Below are 6,002 nucleotides of genomic sequence, written 5' to 3' on the forward strand. Positions count from 1 at the left end.
TAGAACGTCCTCGCTCATAATTAGCAAGGCCCTTACTCGACATCACTATTACGCCTAGGCAAGCCTTAGGTAATAATAATGATAAAATGGGATCCGCCTTTATCTAATTAGCAACTGCTACAACCAGCAGGCAGGCCTGATTCGGAATTCTTATCTGAGCTATATAATGAATCTGGTTCTAACTCAAATCCCCTATATTAGGATTTTTAAATTTCAGACTTTAACTGTGCTTGAGTCATGCTATTTATATGTATTATTTCCGTAGGATTATATGAGCCTCTAACTACCTACATGTTTCCTTTTGAATGAAGTCCTACGTGTTTTGTATGTCGCCTTAGACTTTTGCCTTTAAACCTAAGAGTCAGCCTAAATCCTCCCTATTTATAGGAATAGTAGTCCTAAACTCCTCCAGGACTGATAGGAATGGGACAGGTAATAGCACGCAATAGAGTTCGAGACCAATCCACGCTTTAAATACCTTTACGGGGTGGGAAGGGTAGATATGGCTATGATGACCGGTGCGCTAATACCACGTGTAGCCCCTCTTTTGAGGAGTGATTACCGTGTATTGCATTGATGTGATCCATATTACAAATAAACCTAGGACCCTTTATATTCATCAGCATGCTTAGTTATCTCTTTCAAAACTTTGCTTTACTTTATCATTTCCCAACACTTGTGTATTTAAAATCTCCTCTTATTTGAGCCTTGTTTGTTTACTTGTTAATTGCACAAATTCACAAAGAACTATCTGGCCGGGAACCACACTAGTGGGTCCTGAGGGGTGCCTAACACCTTCCCCTTGGGATAATTTCAAGCACTTACCCTATCTCTGGTTATCAAATGTAGTTGTAGTTGAACCCTATAAGTGCCCTAACGCACCTTAAAATCGTTAGGTGGCGACTCTTCAAAATTTCAAAACCCCTTTCCCAAAAGGAAAGAGTTGTCCCAACTGATTGTCATAAACCCGATTTCCGCGAAGGAAAAAGGGGGCGCGACAACCATCTCAACCCGCTTGGCCATATTGGCCGCATCTTGGAAAGAAATCTCGCTACATGTCTCCTTAGCCATCTGCAGTCTAATAGGCTGAGTGAGTCCCTCAATAAACCTCCTCACCCTCTCTCTCTCGGTGGGGAGTATCAGAAGAGCATGATGAGCCAAATCAATAAACCTCGTCTCATACTGAGTGACAGTCATAGAACCCTGCTGGAGACGCTCGAATCGTCTGCGGTACTCCTCTCTCTGAGTGACGGGAAGAAACTTCTCGAGAAATAGCTGCGAGAACTGGTCCCAAGTGAGAGCTGGTGATCCAACTGGTCTAGCCAAACAATAATCTCTCCACCATTTCTTGGTGGAACCTGACAGACGGAAAGTAGCAAAGTCGACCCTATTGGTCTCCACTATCCCCATGTTTCGAAGAACCTCATGATAGCTGTCTAAGTAATCCTGGGGATCCTCTGAAGATGTACCACCATAAGTAGTAGTGAACAGCTTGGTGAACCTATCCAATCTCCACAAAGCATCGGCAGATATAGCTGCTCCATCATCGATCTGAGCTATTACACCCGGCTGAACTGCTCCAACTGGCTGAGCTGCTGGATTCTGAAACCGGGGAGCCATCTGCTCCGGAGTGCGGGTAGCGGGAGTCTGTGCTCCTCTCCCAGCCTGAGAGACGGCTGGTGCTACAGGAAGTAATCCTGCCTGGGTGACACTCTCCATAAGGCCCACTAGACGGACCAGAGCATCCTGGAGTACTAGGGTAGCAATGAACCCCTCTGGGACCTGAGCTGGGCCCACCAGAACTGTCTGGGCCAGAACCTCATCATCAAACTCTACCTGAGGCTCCGCCGCTGGTGTTGCTGCTCTGGGCTAAGCTCTGCCCCTGCATCGGCCCCTAGCACGGCCTCGTCCTCATCCTCGTCCTCTGCCCCTCGTGGGAGCTGCTGTTGGGGGCTCGGACCGCTGGTCAGCGGATGAAGAAGCACGTGTTCTCGCCATCTGCGAAAGAACAGAGTAGAAGTTCAATTAACATTGAGAAACCAAATCGCACGACAGAGAAGAATAGAAGTGAAACTGTTCCTAACTCTGTAGCCTCTGGGATAAGCACAGACGTCTCCGTACCGATCCCTCAGACTCTACCAAGCTTGTCCGTGGATTGTGAGACCTTAGCAACCTAGAGCTCTTATACCAACTTGTCACGACCCGAATTTCCCACCCTCGTGTGTCGTGATGGCGCCTACTATTGAAAGCTAGGCAAGCCAACAATTCCGATTAATTTACCCTTTTCATTTTTAATCCCTCAACAATTTCAAGTTAACCAAATTATAAACAGCGGAAATAATAATGCGGAAGAACGAAATTTAACGATTAAGCTAATACCAATACGAATCCATAAACATAAACCACCCAGAACTGGTGTCACAATCTCACGGACTATCTAAGATTAACTACAAATAGGGTCTGAACAAGAAAGTACATGTCTGTCTTTAAAATAGAAAAGAACAGAAATAAACTAGATAGGAAGGGGACGCCAAGGCCTGCGGATGCCTGCAGGACTACCTCGGGTGTCCGATGGACTGAAGGCAGCAACCCCCAGCTAAGGTCCGTATGCTCCAGTACCGGAATCTGCACAAAAGAGTGCAGAGTGTAGTATCAGTACAACCGACCCCATGTGTTGGTAAGTGTCGAGCCTAACCTCGGCAAAGTAGTGACGAGGCTAGGACACAACAAATAATTAACCTGTAGTCACACAGTATCTAGCAGAATAACAGTAATAGAAGTAATTCAAAAGTAACGGGGGAGGGGTAACATGCTATGGGGGAAGTACCATCATAAAGAATGACGGTAATAGTGGAATAAGACAATTAAGGTATTTGAACCGAAAATAGCAAAAAATCATAACAAACAGGTAATAAGTGCACGACATCACCCTTCGTGCTTCTACTCTCAATCCACACCAATGCAATCAAGTAATGAAAATATGTCGGGCATTACCCTTCGTGCTTTTACTCTCAAACCTCACCAATGCAATCAAGTAATGAAAATGTGTACGGCATCACCCTTCATGATTTTACTCTCTTCCTCAACAACAACAACAACAACAAACCCAGTTTGATCCCAACAAGTGGGGTCTGGGGAGGGTAGTCTGTACGCAGACCTTACCCCTACCTAATTCAGGTAGAGAGGCTGTTTCCAATAGACCCTCAGCTCATGAAGGTCAAGAAGAAGAAGAGGAAAGCAAGGGAGGAAGAAGGATGGAAGATAAAAAAAGGGAAAGGTAAAGGATAAGTGGCACCAAATAATAGCAACAGGGAATACAATATCTGAGGCGAACAAAACCACATAACATAATAAAAATCTAAGAATATGAAGGGGCATGCATACTACTAAAACTATCGGTGAACAACTATAAACTACCAACTAACCTTCTACCTTAATCCTCGACCTCCACACTCTCCTATAAAGGGTCACGTCCTTGGTGAGCTGAAGCAGCGCCATGTCCTGCCTAATCACCTCTCCCCAATACTTCTTAGGTCTACCTCGACCTCTTCTCAAACCCTCCATGGCCAACCTCTCACACCTCCTAACTGGAGCATCAATGCTTCTTCTCTTAACATGTCCGAACCATCTCAGCCTCGACTCCCCCTGGCCCAAACCACTTACCCACGCCCAAATTGACCTAGTCCAGTCCCCCACCCGGTCCGATCTGTTACCCAATCAAAACGATCCCGTTTGGTCAATAATTGATCCTGGCCGTCGAGGTAGCTTGATCTAACGGCCAGGAACCATAGGCCCGTTCCGCCTTACGCCGCCGCCGATCCCCCGCCGCGTCCAATAACGCCCAACTTTTCACCAAAGATTCCTCCCCCCTCCTCTCTCCATATCTACACTTGAAATCCTTCGTATCTAGCCAAAAGCCTCAAATTAGTTTTCTCGAATAATAACCAAAAGGCTCGAATATTAGTTGGAAAAATCCGGCCAAAATGCTACTTTGTCCAAACGGCCCCAAATTCGTACCATATACTCCCCTGACTTCCCTCAACCGGCTGTATTCCATGTTTTAAGTTTAATTAAGTGTGTCTGATTTGTTCTTCATGGCAGTGCTTCATGTCTGATTTTAATAGGTTTAATCTTGTGTTAGTTAGTTGATCCACGAATAATTAATGCAATTTGTTTCCTTGTTTAGTTAATTGTCCAATTAGTTTAACTTAGGTGAATTGGGTTGTAGCTGGTAGCTTTATCAGGGAAGAAGGGTGGGTTAATTGTGACCTAGTTAAGTAATTTCAGGGGGGTTTTCAGGGATAGTTTAGGTATTTGAGATTGGGTGGAATATGGTAGTTAACAGTAGAGTCTTCTAGGGTCTTCTAGACTAGGGCTTTAGTTGTAATTTCAGTAAGCTTAGGGTACTAACTTGAGGAACAAGTTAATAAGTGAGGGCATAAGGTTGAGGGCTGCCCCTCATTTGGCCTATAAAAAGGCATGAATAGTGCCTTAAATGACAAGTTTTGAGCTCCAAAAAATTTCCCCCGAAAGGTGCTCACTCTAGTTTTCAGATCTAATTTTGAAATTCAACATTCAAAAAAACCCAAAAACAACAAAAAATCTTCCAAAAAAAAATTCCAGAAAATACTGTTACATTGATTTTCCTTAGGTCGTTTTCGAATCCAGCATTTAATTCAACTCTCTAGCTTATTTAGGATCCAAAACTACTTGAATTTCCCTGTTTCTGTTCATATTTGATCCTGTTTGATTTAAAACATTTCTGGGCTGCTTCTGATTACCTGCTCGCTGTTGCTAACCTCTCGTTCTTCTTATTCAATTTCTACTTCCAGGTACACTTCCTGAGGTCATTACTGTGTAGATTGCAAGTTAAGATGAAATGAAGTTGAAGCATGCATATTATAGATCTCATTCACTTTCAATATTTTAGTACTTCACTGTAAATAACACGGACTGTTTGGACTGTATGAGATATTAAACATGATTCCTAATCTATTTCATGGTTATATAAACGTAGTTAGAATTGCTATATTCAAATCAATTTAGGCTCAATGCCAATGTTAGTAGGTGTTAACTGGAAAACAGAAGTTAATGTGTGTAATTCTGGTTCTGTTCGAATTTCATGTCATAAAGCTTATGAATCTATCAGTGTTGCATGAATCTGAACTCGAGATAATCATTATTCACTTAACGTGATTGCGTTTTGGTCACATGACTGTTGTCTGTATAGGCGTTCAAATTAGAATAAATTCGGATTGCAAAGTGCTTTGAATTAAATTGTCCACTTAGCTAGTTGGAATTATAGGATTTAGACAGTTTACAACTGGATTCTTCTTCTGTATCACCGAGCCCAAATGCCAGGCCTAGTTGGAAATAATCAGCTCCATCGCTGAAATTTGTGCAGCAATATGCCTTGGGCCTGATCCCCTCAATAAACGGCCCCGGAAGTTTTTGCAACATGAGATCTTCAATTTGGGCCTCACTAACCGGCCATGATAGACATTCACCAAGTTACTAAATTTTAGCATTTAGGAAAACATAGTCCTTTTAGGTTGACCTTGAAATATATAAAAAAAAGCAAGGTGCGCCGCGCCGAACTAAATACACACATAGCGTGGCCCTTTTAAAACATTTAGACCTCGGGACGCGCCATTTAGCGAACTTCATGGCTTCCCGCGAAGTTAACAATACGCTAGTTGGTTTAGGTCCGTTATTTAAATAATATTACTTTCCTAAATACGGGTTCACATTTATGTGACCCAAATCCAAATCTCAACGAAGTCGAAATGTGTCAAAAATCGCGGGTGCATTTATGTGACGCGGTTCAAGACATGTTTTCACAACGTTGCCATTCTCTTAAAATAATGATAATAAAAGCGGTTCAAAGTCAGAAAGCACATAAGCTAAACATGTTTTGAAATCAGATAAATCCAAATATAACAGTTGAGCGACCGTGCTAGAACCACGGAACCCGGGAATGCCTAACACCTTCTCCCGGGTTA

This window comes from Nicotiana attenuata, chromosome 10 (genome assembly GCF_001879085.1).
Source record: "Nicotiana attenuata strain UT chromosome 10, NIATTr2, whole genome shotgun sequence".
NCBI classification, from domain to species: Eukaryota; Viridiplantae; Streptophyta; class Magnoliopsida; order Solanales; family Solanaceae; genus Nicotiana; species Nicotiana attenuata.